Here is a 24,878-nt window from a genome sequence, read left to right as displayed (position 1 = left end):
CTGATGGAGGAACATTAACAGTTCTAAATTTAAAGTGCTAAAATGATGAAAAACTTTCTATGTAGACAATTGTATAGCTGGGTTGGTGGGATGGCTCAGTGGACCAAAGGTACCTGCTGCCAAGTCTGACCTGAGTTCAGTCCCTCATGGTGAAGTCACGTGGTGGTAGGAGAAAACCAACTCCCGTAAACTGTCTTCTTCCTTTCACCATCACACTGCCGCATCCAGGCACCTCCCCCCATCTCACCACACGTGCATGTGTGCACACATGCACAATTAATGTAATTTTTAAATAATTTAAAAGAACAATTAAATTCCACTTGGGAAAGCTGCCCTCTATTTAAACACTAGAGAAATCTATCTCCCCCTCTCCCCCAAAAGATAGAAAACACACATCCTCCCGCCCCTCATTTTGCTTGTGACACATCTGAAATTTCACTATTATTTAACACATCTGGGGTCAAATTTGGGTTAGTCTTTCCAATTGGATGTAATTACATACAATAATAAGCACACTGTACCCCAGCACTCCACAATAGGACAAGGAGATAGGCTGCATTACCAATTTAAGACCAAGAAGACCCCCCTCTCAGAAAGCAAACTCAGGACCTATTAAGACATTTTTCTCTTCAATAAGCAAGACAACACCCTACTGTGCAGACCGTAAGAGCAGACAACAACTCTGCAATGTGTCAAGCCACCCAGCTCTACCAGTGCTCGTGGTGTTGAACAAATTCTCAAGTATTTGCTCAGTGGATGCTAAAGGTTTGTATATTTACTACCTTCCTGAAAACATCAAGTTGTGGCACGGGCTAGCAGCTGAGGCCACAAAAGTAAGATGTGGCATTACTCTCGTGGACCTCACAAGCTGGCAGGGAAGACAACAGATGGAACACAGCATGACATGATCTGTTTACTTCAGCTCCATGCTCCCCATGCATAAACCATGTAATACTGGCCATCTCTCCAGGGTAAAAGGTTAATCCTAACACTGTCTGTGTCACAGACTAAGTGACAGTTCACATTAAGCCTTAGTGTCAGTATCTGGCACAAAGAAACTGCTCAATGAGCATTAACTACTCATTTATTGCTATGGTGCTATGAGATAGGTTTGAAATTATTTCAGACAGGCAGGGGTAATGTACAACTGCAATTCCAGCATTTGGAAGCTGAGGAAAGAAGATCTCAAGTTAAAGGTGAGCCAGGGCCGTGCAGCAAGACCCCTGTTTCTGTGTACCTGTATATCACCCAAGCCCGTAGAAGACCCCTGTTTCTGTGAACCTGTACATCACCCAAGCCCGTTGAAGAAGTTAAATTCCAAAGAGACAGAGGTCAGGGCTATCTTGTGCACTAGTACATTTCCAGGAATCAGACCTGCATACAGCAGAAGCAAATGGCTAATTAAGTTCGCTTATGCAAGCCTAGGTGTTAAACAAACAAAACAACTGTTAAATGTTTGAGGGGGCTAGGCAAGGGGTACACTTGGGAGGGAGAGGCAGGAGAGTCAGGAGCCCAAGGCCAACCTCGGCTACCGTGGACACACACACACACACACACACACACACACACACACGACAGGGGTTGGGAAATACCATCACAGAAGAACCATGTCTACATGACCGGTGGGTATAATTTATGCCAAGTACTGAGATTGCTCACACAGCGATAACCAATACCAAGATTTGGATACAATTACAAGAAAGAACACTCCCAGAGGGAGAAAGCAGTCTGAGGCAACAGGGAGGGTCCCAGTGTTAGGCTCAGATTGTCGGTCCTATGACCTAGTAGACCCCAAAACGGCTTAATCTCACGTCATTTCTTTTGCAAAAGAAAAATATTTCCAACGTCATGTGTAAACATAAAGTAGATGGTCTATTGGATGCACTGGGCGGGCAACATTGCGAAGTATGAGAAACTAGCTTGACCGTGACACGGAAGTCAGGGTATTGTGTCAATCGAACGTTAGCTCAATCTACTTGTGCCTCGGGCCAAGGCTGGCAAACTTCTGTAAAGCGCCACGGAGAAATGACTCCAGCTTCACGGGCCTTTCCATCAAAGCGGGATAAAAGCCAAGCAACGGCGAGCACTCCCCCGCCCCGCGTCGGGCAGGCGGCCAGACAACACATAAACAATGAACGTGGCTGCTTCTTGGTGCAACTTCACTTCTGGGAGCTGAAGTTTTATTTCATATGACTTCTATTTCCCCACAACTATTTTAAAACGGATAAACCATTCTCGTCTCGCAGTAAACAAAAGCTGAGAGCAGGGACGGGGAGGGAGCCCTGGGAGGGGGGGCGTCGGCTGGCCAGTCGCGGGGAGCTGGGTAAAAAGGCCCGCGGTGGCCAGGCAGGGTCCCGCGTCCTCCCGCAGGAGTTCACGACCGAGATTACGCCGGGGGTGAGGGCCATCCCCGGGCCACGTCCAGAGGACAGGGGCGACTGTGACCGACGCGAGCCCCGCGGAGCTCGCCACGTGCGTAGCCCGCAGTGAGCAAGGGTCCCGGGGCGCCCCTCATTCAGGGAGTCTCTCGGGCCGCTGCCGCAACAGGGGTCTCCACGCGAAGTCCCAGCGCCGTTTCTATGGTTACCTGTTCAGTACCGATTCAAACTGCCGTTCTTTATTGACAGCGCCATAGAGGACACGAACACTCCTGCCCGAAGGGAACAATAAAGCTTTCTCCATTCAACAGCGCCAAAGACGCCAAAAGGCAGCCATCTTGGGGCCGGGGGATGCTGAGGGCAGAGACGCCGACGTGCTCGCGCCAGTCACGTGCTGGGGGTGGTCTCGCGAGAAGGCGGTGCCTGTACCACGTGGTCACTCTCCACCAATGGTAGGCTCCCAGGGAAAGCTGTCTGCTAGCCTGTTCTTGACCTCTGAACTCCGCCCCAGTTCCTTGGGAGAAGTTTGCCTGGTGTGGTCCCTCATTACCCGGGCCACCCTGAGATCATCAGCCTGGAGACAACAAAGGTTTCTGTCCGTTTTCCATAACAACGAACACGGTCACGTGCGGGACGGGGACGGGACTTATTCTGGACTGGGCTTGGCGTGGATTCTTTTACCCTTGTTCTCTCTCGTCTTACTGCACCCCGATCCTAGCGTCTTGGCAGTCAAACACGCAGACTTTTTTGTCCCTGCTACCGATGTCAGACCCAGATCCAAGCAAGCCTCTTGTTGCAGAGTCGAGCTCCCTCTGTGATTACAGCTGTTCCGTCGGCGGTGACAATATTCAGCGCTGTAGCTGTCAGTTGGACTCGGTGCAACGCCGTTTGAAACCAGAAATTCAGTCTATCGAGTAGAACTGCCACCTCGATAGGTGACTGCTGCAGTCACCTGGCTTATCGTATTTACTGTCACTGCGATTTGGACCCTCTGCCAGAGACTGTAAAGTTCGTACAATTCTGCTCATCGGAATACTCTGGCCAGCTGTTGTAGTTCGTTTTTGTTGTGATAAAACACACTGACAAAAAGCAACACAATGAGTCAGGCTTGGTGGCCCATCCTTTAATCCTGGTGCTTTGGAGGCAGAGGCAGGCCGATCTCTGAATTTGAGACCAGTTTGGTCTACGGAAGGACTTCCAGGACACCCAGGGCTACAAAGTAAGATGAAGAAAGAGGACCAAGGAGAGAAAGGTTTGTTTCCGCTTACAATTGTAGGTTAGTCCATCACTTTGGAGAAGTCAAAGCCAGACAAGGACTTCACAGTCGCATCAAGTCCGTAAGAGCAGAGAGAAGCGAATACACACACACACACGCCTGTTTGCTTGTGTGCAGTTGGATTTCTTACACAGTTAAGGACCCCAGTTCAGGACCAGTCTGGAGAGTGGTGCTGGCCACAGTGAACTGGGTCTTCTGACCTTGGTTAGCTCATGACACCCCCAAGCTCCCCCCCACACCCAGCCAGTGTAGACAATCCCCTAGTGAGACATACTTCCCAGATGATTCCCCGTTGCGTCAAGCTGACAAAGCTAAACATGACGTGACACCCGTAGTCACCTGTCAGTTGTTTCCACTGTCATCACTCGGTTATTCTTGCCACAGTCAAACCAGCGTTTAGCAGGCCCCTGCCTGGACACAGTCACCTTCCGAGCCACTCTCCCTGTTATCCTCACAAGTCCCCATCACCTTCAGCCTCAGATTTACCACTGGTGTAGCCTTTAGACCTTCACCTGCAGCTCTTATGACGACGGAGCCCGACAGCTAGCAGCCTCTGGTTCACTTATAGTAGGAGCCCCACAACGTAGAACTGTTGGCTTTAAGAAACACCTATGACAGGGCTCGGCACATGGGGGCTCCACAAGTAGGTACTAAATGAGTGGATCTTTTAAAAACAGCGTGGTCACTGTGCTTTATGGAAACGTGGCTGACTTGCAACTCATGCAGCAGGGATCAGTTTTAAACTCCTCTGCTTAACCAGGTTCTGCATCACATAAGGAGTAAGAGGAGAGATCGCAAGAAAGGAGGTCGCCATGTCCACAGAAATTTCATGATTGTGGTGACGAAATTTTTTTCAGTGGTAGGGATCAAGCCTTGCAAATGGTAGTCAGGGACTCTACCACTGAGCTGCATTTCCCTATCCCAAAAATAGGATTTCAGAAAGCTTTTTTTTTCTTATTTTAAAAGGAACACATGGGATCAGGCAAAATGTCTCAGCAGGTAAAGTCACTTGTCACCAAGCCTGATGACCTGAGTTCCATCCCCAGGACCCCACATGCTGAAAAATGATAACTGAATCCCACAGATTGTCCTCTGATCTCCACACATACTGTGGCACATGTCTACTCGTACCCAAATAATGAATATACATGTAATAAAAAGACAACATGGCCAGTGAGATGGGGCAATGAGTAAAAGCTCTTGTCACTCAAGCTTAACCTGAGATCAGTCACCAGCACCCATGGGAAGGAGAGAACCAAGTCTAGAGCGTTATCCTCTGACCTCCACATATGTGCACTGTACTCGCCCACACAGATACACGTCATGCATGAATAATAAAAATTAGAATAATAGCTGGGAGTGATGGCGCACACCTTTGATCCCAGCACTTGGAAGGCAGAGGCAGTCCGATCTCTGTGAGTTTGGGGCCAACCTTGTCTAAAAAGCAGGTTACAAGACAGCCAGGGCTACACAGAGAAACCCTCAAAAACCGCCCCCCCCCAATTAAAATAACAGGCAAGGCTTTCCCTAGTAGGCACGTGATAGACGCACATGCACAAACACACACACACACACACACACACACACACACACACACACATTCTTAGCTGCAGTTTCCTGGTAGCATTTACTTGAAGTTTTTCATTGAGTATTTCTAATTCAAGAATCTATAATCCAAACTGCTTCAGACTCAGAAGACTTCCCAGTGGTAATATAACATGATGAGTAGAAAATTCCGCACCGTATCTCCTGTGGCAGATTGTAGTTAAAACAGGCGAGAGGTCTAGAGAGTGATGGTTTAGTGGGTAAAAGCCATTGCTGTTTTCCCAGAGGAGCTGGATTCAATTTCCAGCACCAACAAGGTGTCTTCCAACCATCTGTAACTCCTGTCTCAGGGGATCTGATGCCCTCTTTTAGGCACCAGGTACCCACATGGTACACAGACATACATGCAGGTGAAACACCCATACACACATCCACAAATAGGAACACTGACAACCTGATTTTATATAGCGTTCAGCCTATGTATGTAAGCTGTATATGAAGTACCCGTGACTTTCTGAGCCCATGATTTCTCATATGTATGGCAAATATTCCAAGTCCCGAAATCCAGGATACTTCTAGTCCCAAGCAAATTCAACTTGCATGAAACATTTTTTTAAATTTCATTGTTTTGCCTGTATGTATGTCTGTGTGAGGAAGTTGGATCCTGGAGTTACAGACAGTTGTGAACTGCCATGTGGGTGCTAGGAATTGAACCCAGTTCCCCTGGAAGAGCAGACAGTGCTAGTAACCCCTGAGCCATCTCTCCAGTCCCCCATACATGAAATATTTTTAAGAATATATTTTATTTATTCTTGCAGTTTTATAGATTTAAACATCTTGACCATATGCACCCCTGCTCCCCCTCCACTCCCCTAAACACCCCTCAACAAGTCCCCCTCCCAACTTCATGTCTTTTTTTTTATTTTTAGTTTTTGTAACCCACTGAGTCCAATTAGTGCTGCCTGATGGAATCCTGATTGATCTTCTTGGTCTGATCTTGTGCGGGTAACCATGAATTCATGGGTGCAGTGGCCATATCATGTCCCAAAGATAGCATTACACAGCACACACGCAGGCAGAACTCTCTCTCTCTCTCTCTCTCTCTCTCTCCTGTCTTCCTGCTCTTGCATTCTTTCCACCTTTCTTTGGAAGTGTTCCCTGAGCTTTGGCGGTGGGGCTGATACAGGTGTATCTCATGTAATGCTGAGTGTTCAGTAGACTTATTCCCAGCACTTTGGCCAGTTCTGTGTCTCTGTAGTGACCGTTGCCCACTGCAGAAAGAAGCACTTGTGGCCAAGAGGAACACTATGCATGAAACGTGAGACAATCTTCTGGAACTGACTTACTTACAGTTCAGGAAGAAGAGCACAGGAGGGCGTGTGAGTAGGTTCCATGGTAGAGCATGTACCTAGCATGTGAGCCTGATTTCAGAACAGCAAAACTCTGACTGGGCACAGTGGCGCATGTATAGTCACTGCTACACAAGAGGTTGAGGCAGTTGGGTCACTTGAGCCCAGAGTTGGAGGCAGTGTGGTAACATAGGGGGACCCCGTCTCAAGAAGGAGGGGGTGGAGAATGTAGGAAGCATGGCATTGCAAAGAGCACTGCCCCTGGCTTCTGGCTGCTGTCAGAATGGAAGAATAAGAAAACAGTGCCTGGACCATCTGATAAAGTAGCCTCACTTTCTCAGAGAGTGGCAACAGCTTTTGTAAAAATTACATGAGCTTCCCCATTGGTAGAAACTTCACCTTGATGGGAAAGATACTTGGGGAGTTTTCAACTCTGTCCACCATAATAGAGTTGCTTCTCGGGCCACTCCCTATGTAAGATACCTGATGGTTTCAGTTAATCCACCCACTGTGGTCTCTCAGGAATGTGGGTCAGTGCTAGAGCACTCGATCATTATTCAAGACCCCATCACGAAAAAACGAACGCAATGAAAAGCTACCATCTCCACAGCGTTGAACACATACTAAGCGGGAGCTAGCGCAGCCAGCAGCATTTCCCTGCTAATGAGAGCAGTTGTCATTTATCTCTTTACGCCTCTCTGCCACATGCCATGCCACCCGGGAGTCTGGAGTATCTCGTTTTACTCTCATAACCCTCAATGACCTTGGTACTGTGAGGCCGGAAAGACAGCTCCGCAGTTAAGAACATCACGGCTCTTGAAGACGACTTGAGTTTGGTTCCTAGTAATTCTACCAGGCAATTCACAACCCCCTTAACTCCAGGTCCAAAGGGTATTACACCCTCTTCTGGTATCTGTGGGCACCAGTACTCGTGGGCATGTCGCCCCTGCCACATACACACCTAGACACATTAAAATTGTTTTAAAGAGGAAACTGATTCAAAGAAAGAAAATAATGCACCTACAAACTCACAGCTCTTGAAGGAATTCAGTTTTCAGCCAGGAGATCTGACTCCAGAGTCTGCACACCCTTCATTCTTGCATATTAACTTATGTTTTATGTAATAAATGTGTTCACTGCAAGGAATGGAAAGATTATAGCAAAACACAAAGATAGTGGGAGGCCAGTGATTGTAAATCCCACCACTTATCTATACCCTGCCATTAGAGCTGAGAATCTCTCCATCTCTGGACATATTTACATTAGTAGGTGACTGTGGAGATAATAATGACAATTGGTGACAGCTTCTATCCGCTGATCGCGATGTGCTGGGCATTATTCTAAGCACTTTCCTTGAACCAACATACTTAATTTACTCGGAGAGGTGGAGAAATGTCATTTTATTAAAATGAGCTCAGTGGACATATACAGGGTTCACAGCAGCCAACCACTTGCTGGTGTCTTCCCCCGGAATCTGGTTCCTTCCTCAGCGTTGCTGCCCTCCAATCAAATTTGCAGCCCTCTAATCAAATTTGCAGCCCAGAGTCCTGTGGTCCTGAGCTACAAAAGTTGAGTCCTTAAATAGCATTTTCCATGCAGCTACTTCCGGGTCAGCTGTCTTTGCTGCTCCCCAAGGTGGTGGTGGTATTTGTGGAATCAAAGTCTGCTGTGTTAGTTAGAGCAGGTATCGGGGCTTCAAGTCCCCCTCCCTTCCTTTCCAAGTACTAGTTTCTCCGTCCTTCTCTTCAGTCCCAGTGAAGCCTGGTCTTTAGATCTTGCCCAGTGGCCACCTCAGTCCCAGATGGTGCAGCTGTTGGAATTTGCCAAATACCTCAGAAAGGTCAGCTGCTGCTCGTCTGTCCTGGAAGCCAGAAGACGAAAGGGCGAGCGTCATGCTCCAGCTGCAGTGCCCAGCCTGGAGCATTCCCGAGCCCTGTGCCTGCTGATGTATTCGGTGTCTCGGCTGGGCCAGAGGCATGCGCATATTCAGAATGCTTGAATCAGTGTCTCTGCTGACACAGTACACAGGTCCTTCATGTTCATCTCACCCAAAACCCCAAGTGGTGGTTTTCCCCTCAAGGCTGTTTCTTCCTTTCAGCTCTGAGATGATGCCTCCAGCCACCATTCTCCTCAACATTTCTCTTTTTAGCCTTCAACCAGTCATCAGATCCTGTGGATTTTACCTCTAATTTGATGTCCAACACCACAGACATGCGCACGAGTTCACAGACAAACACACTCGTAGAGAGAGATTATTTAAAATCACTGAGCCTTCAGTGACATATCTGTCTGATGAAGGGGTTGTTGGGGATGGAACAGGGAGCAGCGTGCACACACCCCAAGCTCTACCTTTCAGCCCAAAGTATATCTTTTTGCTGGCATAGGGTTTTGCTCTGGTGTTGATGGCTGCTGATTGACTGACCAGGGTGGTAGTTGCTGATACTTGGGGTGACTGGCAATTTCTTAGAACAAGACAATAGTGACTGTCCTGGCTAGTTTGACGTCAGCTTGACACAGCTAAAGTCATCTGAGAGGAGGAAACCTCAATTAAGAAAACGCCTTCATAAGACTGTGCTGCAGGGCCTGGAGAGATAGATGGCTTAGCAGTTAAGAGCACTGGCTGCAGTTTCAAAGGACCTGAGTCCAACCCCTAGCACTCCCATGGCGGCTCACAGCTGTCTGTAGCTCCAGTTCCAGGGGATCTGGCATCTTCACACAGACATTCATGCAGGCAAAATAGCAACACATGTAAAAATAAACATTTTTTTTTAAAAAAGGGCTTCAGGCAAACCTGTAGGGTATTTTCTTAATTAGTGATGGATGGGGGAGGCCAAGCCCATTGTGTATGGTACTACCCCTGGGCTGGTAGTCCTGAGTTCTATAAGAAAGGCCGAGCAAGCCATGATGAACAAGCTAATAATTAGCACCCCTCCATGCCCCCTGCCTCGGGTTCTGCCTCCAGGTTCCTGCCTTCACTGCTTCTCATAATGAACTGGTATAGAGAACTGTGAGGGAAATAAACCCTTTCCTCCCCAAGTTATTTCTGATCATGCTGCTTCATGGAGCAATAGTAACACTAACTAGGTCAGTGACTTTTAGTTCGTTGATTGACTTACAGTGAGAGGAATTGAAGCAGGGCCTCTTGCATACAGACAAATGCCCTACCACTGAATGACATCACAGCCCTCAGTTGACAGTATCAACTTCCACACCGAAACAGCCCTAATCCCATTGCATGGCTCCATCAGAGCTGCGGCACAACTAGGTCCATTGCCAATAGCCGTATTTGAAAGGAGTCCTTTTCCCCTCAACAGTGGGTTCAAGTATTCAGTAAGCCACATTGAAAACAGATGTGTACTCATCAAGGCTTGTTCTGTTCCTACAACACAAGCAGAGGAGGGATTTCCTGTAATCCTTTTTAAAATTATGTTTATAAACTTTATTATAAAAACCCTTGCAAATAAATAAAAACGTCACATACCAAAATTAACCAGACCCGCAGTCTACACAACTCAGTGAGCATCTACACAGTTAGGATAGACATCCAGAGCAGATGTGGAACTTCACCTTACCGCTTACACATTCGGAGTCAAATATATCTTATGTTCTTATCTAAAACCAAAACAAAAAAATCTATGAGTTAGAACTAGAACAACAGTTCCTTTTCTCCTCCTTCATAACCCCTGTCCGTTACCTGCATTCCCCTGGTAGTCACCCTCTCTCATTCCCCTTTCCCCATGTTGTTCTGCACCAACATGTGCATATACTATTGGCTAGATGCCACATATGAGAGAGAACATGTGGTTTATTTCTGAGGCTGTGTGATCTTGCTTAATACCTTACGTTCAAGTCCATCCATTTTCCTGCCAAGTTTTCTACTTCATTTTCTTTAGAGTTAAAAGTGTCCCATTTTATATACGTACAAAATTCCCATTATCTGTTCATCTCCGATGGACAACTAAATTGGTTCCAATCCTTTCCACATCTTGTCCAACATTTGTCATCAGATTTATTGATGACAGCCATGCTGATGGAGTAAGGTGGCATCTCACATGGCAAGTTTTAACTTGCGTTTTCCTAGCGGGTAGGGATATTAAACACATTTCTTTCTTTCTTTCTTTCTTTCTTTCTTTCTTTCTTTCTTTTTGAGACACGGTTTTTCTGTGTAGCTGTGTCTGTCCTAGAATTCACTCTGTAGACCAGGCTGGCCTTGAACTCTGAGATCTGCCTACCTCTGCCTCCCTAGTGCTGGGATTAAAGACATGAGCACACACCAACCATCCAGTATTGAATACTTTTTAAAATATTGGCCATTTGCCCTCTTTCAGTTCATTTGTCCATGTGTTGATTGGTAGTTTTATTCCCTTAATAGTTAATTTCTGCATTCTTTGTAAATTCTACACATTAGCCCTTATCTGGTGTGCAGCTAGTTAAGATTTTTTTCCCACTCTGTGGGCTGTCCGTTAACTCTGCTGATTGTGTCCTTTTCTGTACAGAAACATTCAAACTCGTATGCTGTTGATGTTCTATTTAAAAAGTTCTTGCCATGGTGATGTATTTATACCAGAACTTGGGAGGGAGAGGCAGGTGAATCTTTCTGAGTTCAAGGCCAGCCTGGTCTCCAGAGAGAGAGTTCTAGGGCATCCAGGGCTACATGGAGAAACCTTCTCTCAAAAAACAAATAACAAATAAATGGTTCCAGCATACCCCAATATCCTGAAGGGTACTCTATTGTGTTTTCTACCAGAAGTTTCAGTGTTTCTAGTTTTAAGTTAAGGTCTTTGATCTATTTTGAACTGATTTTTGTACAAGTTAAAAGAATCTAATTCTATTCTCCTGAAGGCAAAGTCCATTTTGTCGACACCATCTGTTGAACAGGCCATCCTTTTCAAAGTATGTTCTTGCCTTCTTTGTCATGAATTAGGTGGGAATTTCCCATTTTATTTCCAGGACCCCTATTCTGTTCCATTGGTCTTCTTTTCTTTTTTCCCCTCCCAAGACAGGGTTTCTCTGTGTAGCTCTGCCTGTCCTGGAACTTGCTTTGTAGACCAGGCTGGCCTTGAACGCAGAGATCTGCCTGCCTCTGCTTCCTGAGTGCTGGGATCAAAGACGTGAGCTACCACCTCCCCACTCTTCCTTTTATTTTTATGCCAGTCTGTCTTTATCACTGCAGCTCTGTGGTATAATTACACCCCAGCATTGGTCTTTCTCCTTAGGACTGCTCTGGCTATTTGTGGTGTTTTGTGATTCCATTTGAATTCCTACTTTAATTTTTCTAAACCTGGGAGCTATGACATGGGAATTTTGATAAATATTGCATTAATTCTGTGTATTAGTTTTGGTTATAGATATTTCAATATTAATTCTGCCAATTCAGGAACAGAATATTTTTCCATCATCTAGTATCTGCTGTGATTTTTCTTTTTTAATAATTTGATTTTTTGTTTCAATATTTCACTTCTTTGTTAAGTATATATCCATGATTCTTTTTGTTTGTTTGTTTGTTTTTTGATACAGGATGTCTCTACATTGTATTACAGCTCTGAAGGGAAGGTACCCTGACTGTGGGGAGCCAGGTTGCAGCTATAGCTCCGAAGGGAAGGTACCCTGACTGTGGGGAGCCAGACTATAGCTATAGCTCTGAAGGGAAGGTACCCTGACTGTGGTTTTGTGAGAATCTAAAACAATGAATATATTCTTTGGGGGGGAAATTATGAAATGCCAAAGTTAGTACAAGGCAAAAAAAAATGGAATAAAACATTCTTTGCTTCGTTCCTTCAATAATTTAATTACTGAGTGCCTATTAAAGTCTAGTTATTATTTCTATTCAAACACAGTGACCATCCTCATCCCTAATCAAAATGTAACCAGGCCAAGGAAATTTTTTGCAGGCAAATTCTCCCAAACTTCTATAGAATAGCTTGTTTCTATTTCTTCAAAGTTTTTTGCAGAGAATAAAGAAGACAGTCTCCAAATTAATTATTAAATCTAGTTAAACCAGATTATAGCTAAATAGGTATAGTACGGGAAGACTTATAAATCAGCCTATAACTACAAATGGGAAATTCACAATTAAAAATCACAGTAGGGTTTATTTAGAATCAGATAAAGCTACCAGGATTCATTAGAGAAAAAGATACAGGAAAAACATCAAGTTGTGGTTAAAGTAGCTTTCTTACCTGATACATTCTATCAAACACCTACAAGGCTGGAGAGATGGCCCAGCAGTTAAGAGCACTGTCTCCTCTTACAGACATTCTGCGTTTATTCCCGGTAACCATATGGGGGCTCACAACCATCTCTAGTGGGATCTGATGCCCTCTTCTGTCATAAAGTCAATCTACAGAGCGCTCATATACATAAACTAACTAACTAACTAACTAAATAAATAAATAAATAAATAAACAAATATTTTAAAAAAAGCTTATAGTGGGGGTAGGTATAGTGATATATGATTTTAAGTCCACTGCTCAGGAGGCAGAGGCAGGCGAGGCAGGCGGATCTCCGTGAATTTGAGGCCAGCCTGGTCTTTATAGTGAGTTTCAGGTCATCAGGGCTACATAGTGAGACCCTGTTTCAAAAACAACCCCCCCAAAATAATTTTCTAAAATTTACTGCAGCTAGGTGTTGTGGCCTACACCTTACCCAGCACTTGAAAGATGAAGCAGAAAGATGAGGAGTTCACGACTATCTTTGGCTACATGAGTTGTTCCTCATTCCTCACTATTGGAGTGGAAATGTTTACTCTACCATTGTATGATGGGAAAGTTTTAAATTTTTACAGCGCCTCACAGCTAAAAGTTGGCCTTAGGTCTCAAAAGAGTCTGGGAGCTCTTGAATGGTGCTGGAAACTTTAGGACCATGGGGAGCTTTAAAAACTGAGCAGACTGCATTTTGCATTGTGCAGTGACTGTGCACTGGGGTAGAGTGTTCGGTGTGGGTGTGAAAGCCCTTCTTCCTGCCATATGTAAGAACACAAGCTAGTGGCACTGTTTTGGGAGGCTGTGGGACCTTTAGGAGGTAAGGTCTGGCTGGTGGCGGTGTCACTGGAGGTGGGCCTGTAAGGGTCATAGACTGGCTAGTTTTATGTCGGCTTGACACAAGCTATCATCATCTGAGAAGAGGGAATCTTAATTGAGAAAAACGCCTTCTTAATATTAACCTGCAGGCAAGCCATTAGGCCATTTTCTTAATTAACAGTGGATGGTGGAGGGCCCAGTCCATTGTGGGACGGGCTACTCCTGGACTGGTGGTCTTGGACTCTAGAAGAAATCAGCCTCCCTGGAGAGCAAGTCAGTAAGCAGAGCTCCTCCATGGTCTCTGCATCAACCTGGCGGCAGGTTCCTGTCCTGTTTGTATTCCTTTTTAACTCCCTTTGATGATGAACCCTTCCCCTTTAAAGGTACTTTTGCTCATGGTGTTTGATCACAGCAACAGTGACCCTAACTGAGACACTGGCCTTGTTGTGCAGCCCATTCTCAGCTTCCTGATCCACACCATGCTCCTGTTGCCACAGAACAAACCACATCTGCTGTTGTGGCTTCCCCACTGAGACAAGCAGCAATCCCTCTGAAACCATGAACCCAAACAAACCTTTCCTTGACCAAGCTGTTCCCGTCACCGGGAGAAAACCAGCTGAAACAATGCCCGGCTGCGTGGGGCGAGAACTGGTCCAGTCCGTTTGGAAAGCCGTCGAGACAGGCTGCCTAGTGGCACAGACCACTTTCAATCACAGATCACAGCTGTGTTCCAACCCAGGGAAACGTCTGGCCTGAACTCACAGAAGTCAGTCCCAGCAGCTCCATAGCACACTTGGATGCAGCGTCAATGTTCTTCAGCAGAGAATTAGTCAATAAAACATAATGTGCGTGACTGAAGAACTCAGTGTCACTGTCTAAAGGACTGGATCCGTACCAGTCAACATCAACGTGCCTCGAAGACAGAGAGTGGCTGATACAGCCAAGTGTCAGATGTGTTCGCTAAGCACACATGAGGCAAGAGTTAAGTTGTTTGGCTAAGTGGCTATGTGTGGTTAAAACATAAATGCATCTGTAAGCACAGACAGAATGACAGAGAGCCTGAGGATCATGCCTATGGGATAAGAGGGATGGGTCTGGAAATCAAAGACAGACAGTAAATAATGAGGTTGAAGAATAAAATACCAAATCGAATGATAAGCCTGGGACCAGACTGAAACCTTGTAAGAGGAGATATGAGTTCCAGTCCTCTTTCCCTTTCTCGTCTTTTTGAGCTCGGATCTCAGGTGTCCAGGCTACATGCACAGGCAGAGCCTCAGCTCACTGCGTAGCAGAGGATGACCTCGAACTTCTGATTCCCTTAGCTGTGACCTCCCCAGCACTGCAAGTGCAGGCACACACGACCACGCCTAGTGCTGAGGATGGAACGGGGGTGCACGGATGCTAGGCTGCTCTCCGATGACTGAGCCACACCCTCATCCCCTAGTTCATTTTCCAAGTCAGCAAACATGAGCATTGCAGACACCTGGCTGCTCAATGATAGCTCCTTTTCTGAGAGAGAGCCTTGCCACAGAGTCCAGACTGACCTGAAACTCATCATCCTCCTGCCTCAGCATCACAGGTGCTCGTACCACAGGCATTCACTACTGTGCCCAGCTAATGTTTCCTGAATGAGCAGACTGTTTCCCCAAAAAGAACATCTCCAAGTGGGTTGTGCTTCCACTAGGGATCTTGCAATGATTTATCTGAATATTTTCCTCCACAGGGCTCCGCATCATTTGCCTCCAACTGTTTAATCTCATCAAGCGGAGCGCTCACAACTTCCAGTCATTTCACGCGAGGCCATTATCACGGCTGTCTTCCGTGTTGTTTTGTTTTTCATTTGGAGCTGTATTTCTGAAGCATTTCTTCCCCCGGCAGGTTTTGAGCCATCTGCCATAAAGGAGGCACTTAAGATTTCAATAGCAGCGAAAACAGATTAAGCAAAGGTTTGCCTTTCATGTGGAGTGTATTTCTGGTCTGCTTTCAGGTCTGCACCTCAAAGAGCCTTTATTTTGTTTCAGTCGATTGAAATTGAGGCCCGGGTACCGGATGAAATGCCTTCGCGCTCCTTTCAACTGTTCGAATGGGGAGGAAATCTCCTGCCTCAGATATCCGCATGGCTTCCTTTATGTTTCTGCTCAAATGCCATCATTTTTTATTTTTGGGTGTCAGGGCTTGAGCCCAGGGCCTCGCACATGCCAGACAAGTGCTCCACCACTGAGCTACACCCCCAGCCCCAGTGTTATCTTTTTTTTTTTCTAAGCTAGGATCTCACTTTGTCTCCCTGGCAGGGCTAGGACTTTGAATGCCCTAGCCTCAGCCTCCCAACTCCTTGGATTATGGGTAGGTGCCACCACACTAGGCTGGAATACTATTTTCTTAGAGGCTTTTAACTATCTGTAATAGCATCTCCATGGCCCCACCATCATCCATTTAGCCCGTTTTCCCGTTTTATTATCTTTTCTTTCTCCCCCCCGCCCCCCCCCCCCCCCGTGTGTGTGTGTTAGGTCAGAAGTCAGCACTGGGTGTCTTTCTCAATTTCTCTCCACTTTATTTTTTTAAACAGGGTCTCTTACTGAACTTGAAACTTGCCAGTTTGTCTAGACTGTCTGGCCAGTAAGCACCAGGGCTCTTCCTGTCCCCCCACTTCCAGCACTAGGATAGCAAGCACGCACCACAGCTGTTTTTTTACATGGGCGGTGGGGATCCAAACTCAGATCCTCATGCTCCGACACCAGCTGAGCCGTCTTCCCTGGCTCACTTTGTTTTTCTTCCCAGCACCTCTTATATCACACTGTGTGATTATATCTATTTATGATCCACTTCCCCATGTGGAAACACCAGTCCCTTGAGAGCAGGGACCTTGTCTCCTCTGTTCACCGTGCTATCTGCACACCAGGAGCAGTCTGGAGAAGAGCACATGCTTGAGATCAGGAACGCATCTCTCTGAAGTATATCACACCTTTCCATCTTAAACAGTTTTCTGTCCAGCTCATGCCTTGCAATCACCTCATCTACACGACCCCTTCTGCCGGTCATCTTCCCGCCGACTGTACATTCATTCCGCTAATATTAATGGAGCCCCTGCTGTGTACCAGCTGCTGTGCTATCCCATGGCCAATGAGAGAGGGCAGGTCTCGGGGGCTCCACTTTCATTTCAGCGGTGTCTGTGACCTCACATATCTGAAGCTGGCCTGTTATTAGAAGTTCGGGGCTGGCAAGATGGCTCAGCAGGTAAAAGTGCTTGCTGGGTAAGCTTGCTGGCCTGGATTTGATCCCTGGGCCCCATGGTGGAAGAAGAGAGCTGATGCCAAAAATCTGTTGCCTGACCTCCACGGCACACATGCGACACACACACACACACACACACACACACACACACAGAGAGAGAGAGAGAGAGAGAGAGAGAGAGAGAGAGAGAGAATTTTAGAGTTAACATGGTGTTACACACCTGCAATCCAAGCAGTTAAGAGACAGATTAGGAGGATCAGGATTTGGCCAAAGGTACACGAGACCCTGCCAAAACCAAAACAAAAACCTTAGCCAATGTTGAGTGAGTGCTGAACACGCGTCCTGGGGGGCATCCAGGTGAGAACCATGTATGATGACTTCAGAGCCCTACAGGATCCTGCACAACCCCTGCCTGCCCCTCTCCAGCCTCCGAGATGGCTTTAGTCGCTGTCTCTTCCCAGGGGTGGGGGTGGGCTTCTCTCCAGCAGACACAGATACAGTTTGAGAGTTTGTTTGAATCTAAGACCCCTTTTCTATGACAGACTCGGCACTCACTGCCCATTTGCTAGAAAGTGTTCAGGAGACAACTAGTCCATGGCGGTCTTACTAGGTGGCTAGTCTAGGCTTAAACTTGTGCCCATCCTCTTGCCTCAGCCTCCTGAGTGTTGGGCTTACAGACATAAGTTACTCCACCCAGCAGTTTAGGGTTTTCTGTCATTTTAAAGATGAGGAAATTGGTGATAAGTTTAGAAGCTTCTGTAAGGTGGGGGTCAATCCAGGTTGGACTTGGCCTTGCCTATCAACCCTCTTCTCTCCTCCACTGGCCACTTTGCCTCTAAGACATCTACAGATTCCCTCTGTTACCTGAGGCAAATGTCCACCTCTGGTCACTGTGGAAGTTAGAATAGCTACCGCAGTGTGGTATTCAGCCTGAAGACCTCAGTTCCATCTCTTCCTCCCTGGGGACCAAGCCTCCCTTTCCGTAGCCACTCTCTCTATGGAGGGAGGCTCCCATAACAAGGCTGCACGAGCTTAAAGCTGGTCCCTCACATCTGTAGCCAGGAAGCAGAGAGCCATGAAGCCTGCTGCTGCTCAAAATGTTTTCCCTGTTTATACAGTCCAGGATCACAGCTAGAACCCCGGGCCATCTACCACAGGGCAGGTCTTCTCACATAACTTACACAATCAAGATACCCCTAAACACACAGGCCTATGCAGAGGCCTACTTCCCAGGTGATACTAGCGTCTATCAGGCTGATAATCAACACCAACCAACACAGGAGAATTCCGGCTTGCTGGCAGTTAGGAACTCCTCGGAGACTAGTAACGATCTTGGCTTGATAGTACTATTGCTTGGACCGGGGTAGAGGGCAGGGTGGTGGAGAAAGTACACGGAGAAAGCCAGGAGTGGCGGCATACACACTTAATCCCTGCCCTTAGGAGATGGAGGCATACAGATGGGGAACTGGAAGCCAGCCTCAGCTAGGTGGTGAGATGGGGGCTTGTGGTCAGCATTGAGAGGTCATGAACAGAGAAGGTGGGCATCAGGATGGGCAGCTCAGTGACCAAGGTGCCACTTAGAGCTTGTGGCTGTCACCTGCCTGCAGGCACAACTGAAACCTTAAATTCATAAGGATGCTGTTGGGGCTACTCAGTGACTCTCAAATACATTGGCCAAAGACCCAGGTTCCCTTCAAATCCACCACCGTCTTTTCTAGAAGAGCAGAGACTGCTTGTTAAAGTGGGGATATGCCTGCTGAGCAAGGGCTACGGGGAGCAGCTGACATCAATGGTTGGGCAATGCAGACTTCCCGACTTCTAAGTGATTTAGGCTCCCAGAGGACCCCGAGAAGAAATATCATCCAGTAACCAGCAACCATCCCTGGCCTCCCAGAGACACAGACCTTGGTGCTAATGACCTTCAGGGGAGCATCCAAGCAGGCACAAAGGCAGCTGCAGAGACCTCTCCGCCAGAGGAGCCCCAGCCCCAGAGGCTTCAAAGGGCATGGTGCCTGGCTCCTCTCCCTGGCAGCGATTACAATTCTGTATGAAACCAGCCAAGATTAAGCAGGCTTGGCTGGACTAAACGTCTGTCTTCGGTGGGCCTCCCAGCTTTGCTTCTGGCGAATCTTGGGACACATAGTGTGATACTAGGCTTCCGTTCCAGGTTTGGCTCCCCAGTGCAGGATGACTTCCTATTCACAGCAGCTTAAAGTGCGAGTCTACCAGACTCCGAGTCGCTTCTTTGATGTCACTGACTTGAGTCTTGTTTGGAAGTGTGGGTAAACAGTGGTTGATCACATGCCAGCTTCTCTGGCCCAGTTGTTTTTTACCCATAGGGTAGCCATCCTACTGGGGTGGAGGGCTAGCAATCTCACACAGGTCAAGTGTTTCTTGGAGAACATTGGGTTTGTCTAGCTTGAACCCGAGTCTTGCTTTAGGTCCTGCAGGGATCACTGTTCTTTCTTGCCTAGCCTCAGCCTAAAAGGCTCCTCTTCCATCTCCTCCTCCACCATCTTCTCCATCACCTCCCCCACCAATGCCATCATCACCTCTACTCCCACCTCCCCCTATTTCCCCTCCTTCTACCTTTTCTTCCTCATCCTTATTTTCTCCCTCCTCCTTTTCCTTCTCTCCCCCCTTCTTCTTTCTCCCTGAATTACCAGGAGTTGAGCCGAAGGATTTCCCGTACACATATCAGGCTAGTATTCTCTCACCGAGCAACGTCCATAACCCAGCATCCATTCCAAACTTTTAAAGTTTAGTTTGAGACAGGGACTTGCTGAGTTATTCAGACTAACCTTGAATTATTTGCAGTCCTCCTGCCTTATTCTCCCAAGAGCTGAGATGACAGTGGTTCACCGCCACCCCTGTCTCCTGTTCCTTCTTTCCTGCCAGCCCTCTGCCTCGAAGGTGCAGGTCTACGGTTATATCCTCTAGCAGTGCCCACCAGGCGTTCTCACTAGTGCGAGACTCCCATTCCTGGTGCTGACACCCTGCACTGGTGCCTTTGGGGTTTTACTTGCTTTTCTCTCCCTAGAGCTGTGGAGACACAGGTCCCAGCCTTCTTCATATTCCGTGTGCCTAACTCCCCATGACTGTGGGCTCAGGTAAGATTTGTGGAGGGGATAAAAATCAACTTCAAATATCACATCAGCAAAAGGGAAATTGACTACTTCAATTCTGTGCATGACTGCAGAAAGGGGTAGTGTTCCTTTAAACCCACCAGGGTGGAACACATCAAGACACCGGTGGGTGGGAGGGGGTGGAACCCAGGCTCCTACTGCCAATTCCTACCAACTTCTTGCTCTTTTCAAGACAGGCTTTAAAGGGTCAGGCTGGCCATGCGGGATTGAGGCTGCTCTACCACCCGTTGGCTGTGTGGTCCTGGGCGTGGCAGGGAGGAGTATAGCAGATAGGGAGCTCACAAGGGAAGGCCCTATGCTTGATGCCTCCTACTCTTTTCCTGCTGCTCACAGCCATAAGCATAGGCAGCGCCATTGTATACATGTCCTCATCGGAGGTTCAGAAGACTGAACCACATGCTAGCCATGCTTATGGCTGGCCCTTCAATGCCTTAATCTCTCCCCAAGGCCTCTAAACCCAAGGCATACCGGCCTCTCCACTGGGTGCCCCAGAAGTCCCCAAGTAACTGAGACCATCCCATGAACCACCATGCACAGCTAGCAAACACAGACACACAGACACACACACACACACACACACACACACACACACACACAGAGAGAGATTTGTTTTTAGTCCTGGGGATAGAACACAGGGCCTCGTGCCTACAAGGCAAGCTCTCTGCCATTGACGTATGTATGCCCCCAGTATTCTCATATGCTGGCTATTTCCACCCGGCACCCTCACGGTCACTATGTGGGCAGCCTGCTCTCTGAAAGGCCCAGGACTTTGGCCTTTTCCCTCTTCCCTGGAGCTAACAACAGGTTTGTCTAGGAGCAGGACAGACCCATGCTGGAAATAATTCCCCATTTGGAGGTAGTCTGTGTTAGCTGCAGAAGAAACCTTCTGACTAGACATCTGTCTTGTTGGTAGTAGTCCATGAAATTTAGAATGTTCTAGAACAATGGTTCTCAACCTTCCTAACACTGCAAGCTTTTAATATAGTTCCTCATGGTGTGGTGACCCCCGGTCATAAAATTATCTCATTGCTACTTCATAACTACAATTTACTTCTCTTATAAATCATAAAGTAACTATTTTATCCGCGGCCCACATGTTGAGAATCACTTGTCTAGCTCTTCAGCCGAGCTCCGATGGCAGAGTGCTAGTCCAGCATGCACAAATCTCTGGGTTTTATCCTCAGCACCACAGGTGATCGACACCTGTAACCCCAGCTAGGAAAGTAGAAGCAGGAGCATCAGAAGTTCAAGGTCATCTTCTGCTACTTAATGAGTTCAAAGTCGGCCTTGGCTACAAGAGACCCTGCCAGAAGGAAGGGAGGGAGGGAAGGAGAGCGGGGGGGGGGGGGGGAGGAGAAGAGGGGGGAAGGAAAGGAAAGGAAATTCTCTGCTGGGGTTATGCTCAGCATGCCCTGCTCTCAGGAGGCTGTGGGGACTCCGGTGAATCCACTTTGAAGCTATGATCTCATCTGAGTGTGAGTGACATCTGATTGGAATGGACAGACCCTGTGTTTTAGCTGGAGAGTCTTGAAACTGATCTTCTGAAACACAAACTATGTGCACAGGTGCCCGACCAGCTGATAGCTTTAGAGCAGCCGCCCTTCAGGCCAGTCAGTCCCAGCCAAACTCGATTTCTCAGCCAAGGGTGCCACCTTGTGGCCACATTGGGCTTGCCAGTTGCGGTGCTGCTCCAGTGGTAATTTATTATTATTATTATTATTATTTTATTTATTTTTTGTTTTGTTTTTCGAGACGGGGTTTCTCTGTGGCTTTGGAGCCTGTCCTGGAACTAGCTCTGTATACCAGGCTGGTCTCGAACTCACAGAGATCCGCCTGCCTCTGCCTCCCGAGTGCCGGGATTAAAGGCGTGTGCCACCATCACCCGGTAATTTTAATAAGGTGTTAGCAGGTGGTAACTAGCACAGCACTACCCTATCAAGCATAGTGGAAAATGGTTACAACCCCTGACTACCTAGGACTCACACTAACCATCGAACACCTATAAGTGTCTACTCTTCTCCCCTCTGCTGTGTGCCTGCCCAGGCCGCGCTCTTCGCAGGATACCTCCAGCATCCAGGAGGTAGGATGCCCCCTGGGGGAAGCAGGGTCCTGACATACCTGCCTTCTCCACACTTACTGAGCCTTTCTTTCTTCATTTTCCTAATTGGCTGATAGGCAACAGCCTTGCTTGTGGGTATGACCTGAGGTGAGTATGAGGCACCCAGTAACCTGGGTAGGCTCTGCATACAAGCTGGTTGTTGCTTTCCCCAGTGCTGCTCAAAGCAACTACCCACATCAGGAAGGCATGTGGAGCAGAAGTGTGTGGGGTTTACTGAAGACAGAAACCACTTCGAATACCTTCTTCAGCTACTTAGTGAGTTCAAAGTCGGCCTTGGCTACAAGAGACCCTGCCAGAAGGAAGGGAGGGAGGGGAGGAGAAGAGGGGGGAAGGAAAGGAAAGGAAAATCTCCCCCAATAACCCCAATAGAAACAGCTCCATCATTGTGGTTAGAGGACATTATTTGTGTCAAGTCCTCCAAATGTTTCTGCCTAATTAGTGAATAAACATTGGCTCTTGCTGTTCATTCTTTCTTGTTTAGCCACATTATCAATCCATCTAACTGTTCATTCTTCCAACCATCCATCCTTCCATCTATCCTTCCTTCCTTCCTTCCAACCATGCATCCATCTATTCATCCATCTATTCATCCATCTATTCATCCATCCATCCATCCATCCATCCTTTCATGCCTCAACTCATTCATTGATTCTTCAAGCCAGCTAGCCAGGCATCCTTCCATACATCCATGCACCCATTCATCTTCCTGTTCTCCTACCACTTCAGTTCATCTGTCTATCCACTCATCAAACCAACAAAGCATCCTTCCCTGAATCTATTCAATCATCATTCCATCCATCCATCCATCCATCCAAGAATTCTATCCATCCAATTCATTCATCCATCTATGCATCCATCCCACCCACACACCTACTCATTTGTCCATCTATCCATCTACCTCCTCCCAGTCATAATTTCATCTATCCCATCTACCTGTCCATCCATCTACCTGTCCATCCCTCTGTTCATGTGTCCTCTTATGCATCCATCTGTCCCATCCCATCCTGCCATTTGCCCTTCTAGGCACCCATTCATTTACCTGCTTGTAAATCTATTAATCTGTCTAGTAACCTATCTATCCGTCCTAATCATCTATCCTCCCCGACCCATGTTCCCACCCACCCATCTATACCATATTCTATCCCACCCACCTGTCTGTCCTTCCATAATTCATCCATCTATCCCAATCCATCCATCAACCCTTTCCCTGCATCTACTCACCCATCAACCCATCCATTTAAAAAGATCTGTCAAACATCTGCAGGCCAGATCCCAGGCTGCTACTCTTGCTCTGGGCACTTTCCGTCCTGTGGGGGAATAGTGGCAAATGGTCATGGCTATTTATGGAGCATCTACACTGGACTAAGACTTTAATACATACACACCCAGCAAATAACTTGCAAAGCCCAGGTAAGCAGGCTGTAGTCATTACTGTCCCATCTCCCAGGTCCACTGGCCAGGAAGTGTGTCAGATACAGTAGCAAGAGCTGTCTTGAAGGGTGGGTCTGCAGCAGGGAGCCTGTCATCAGGGATGACTGGGACCAGGGAGGGAGTGAAGGAAGGTAGAGGGAATGATGGGTGGAGGACGTGGGGTGGGGAAACCAGGGCAGGGTGATCTGGGTTTGTCTTTGCTGAGCAGTTTTGACTCCACATTTTGTGTGTGTGTGTGTGTGTGTGTGTGTTCCAGAGCAGAGTATGGTGGTATGGTGGTGGAGGGGTTAAGATGGTGAGCCTGGCAGCAGTGTGGCATCTGAAAGCAGGACCTGGTTAGGCAGAATTAACCATAACCTGGCTCTGGAGAAAGAGTAATGGCTGAGTTGGGGGAGGGGTGCTGGGTGTAAAGTAGATGATGGACCCCCAAAGCAGATCATGAATCCACAGAAAGCAGAGAACCTAGACAACTTCCTGTTGATGGCCCCTGAGAAGGTGCTACCACAGGACAGGATGACCTCCTGTTGATGGCCGCAGAGAAGGTGCTGCCACAGGACAAGACGACCTCCTATTGATGGCTGCAGAGAAGGTGCTACCACAGGACAAGATGACCTCCTATTGATGGCTGCAGAGAAGGTGCTACCACAGGACAAGGAGTCCAAGCGAAGAGCAAGATTGGGTCTCACAGCATCAGGAGTCCAAGTGCCTATTGCTGTCACTCTCGCTCCTCGGCCCCTCCTACTCGGCCTACTACAGCTCTTAAGAGCAGGGGAACAAATGGAAACAGGCAGGTGCAGGTGGTAAACCAGTCCTGAGCTTCCTGCTGGGACCGCAAGGAAGGGGGATGATCTGAGCTCTAATTGGTTCCACCCTGCTGTCACCTTCTACAAGCCTCTGGTTTCACTAATATCCCCTGTGTTTCTAGAATGTTCTTTTAAATGATGGCTCAATTTCCTTACAGGTTGAAATAATGGAATTATTTAGTATATATACACACGTGTGTCAGGGACCAGTGACCACTGAGAAGTCAATGCACCACTCGCTGCTGCAGTGACCATTGGGTGGCGCTGTCTACCCGCAGTTCTTGCTGAGTTCGCCCAGTGGGTCCGTGTGCCTGATGATGTCTAAGTGATTCAGAGGTTCTGAAATAGTACCTGGATGACAGGAGCCATATGGAGCCAGTACCAGCTGAACCAGAGAGAGGATGTATCAGAGACTTGGCCAGGAGTAAAAGAAGACCTGGAGTTCAGTGTGCTGACTTGCAGGGAGCTGGGGCAAATACTTTACCTCTTGGAATCTCTGTACCTCTGTAGAATGGAAACAGTGAAGTCTACCCTGTGGGACTGTGGTAAGAGACGCTGTGCTTGAGCTCAGGGGTTCCCTA

General features: G+C 47.5%; 1 protein-coding gene across 5 annotated transcripts in view; it reads right to left on the bottom strand.

Moving 5' to 3' along the window:
* Positions 1-2,726, bottom strand: part of Zbtb40 (zinc finger and BTB domain containing 40) — a 67,934-nt gene extending 65,208 nt beyond the window's left edge. For all 5 annotated transcript variants that reach the window (XM_041652311.1, XM_041652310.1, XM_041652312.1 and 2 more), the window contains exon 1: positions 2,588-2,726. The gene's annotated coding sequence lies outside the window, so the exon portion shown is untranslated. The remainder of the gene's footprint in view (positions 1-2,587) is intronic.
* Between the last annotated feature and the right edge of the window lie 22,152 nt (positions 2,727-24,878).

This window comes from Microtus oregoni, unplaced genomic scaffold, assembly GCF_018167655.1.
Source record: "Microtus oregoni isolate MIOR12 unplaced genomic scaffold, Mior012 000005F_ref0000423, whole genome shotgun sequence".
Lineage (NCBI taxonomy): Eukaryota > Metazoa > Chordata > Mammalia > Rodentia > Cricetidae > Microtus > Microtus oregoni.
This window is presented reverse-complemented; position numbering and strand designations above follow the sequence as displayed.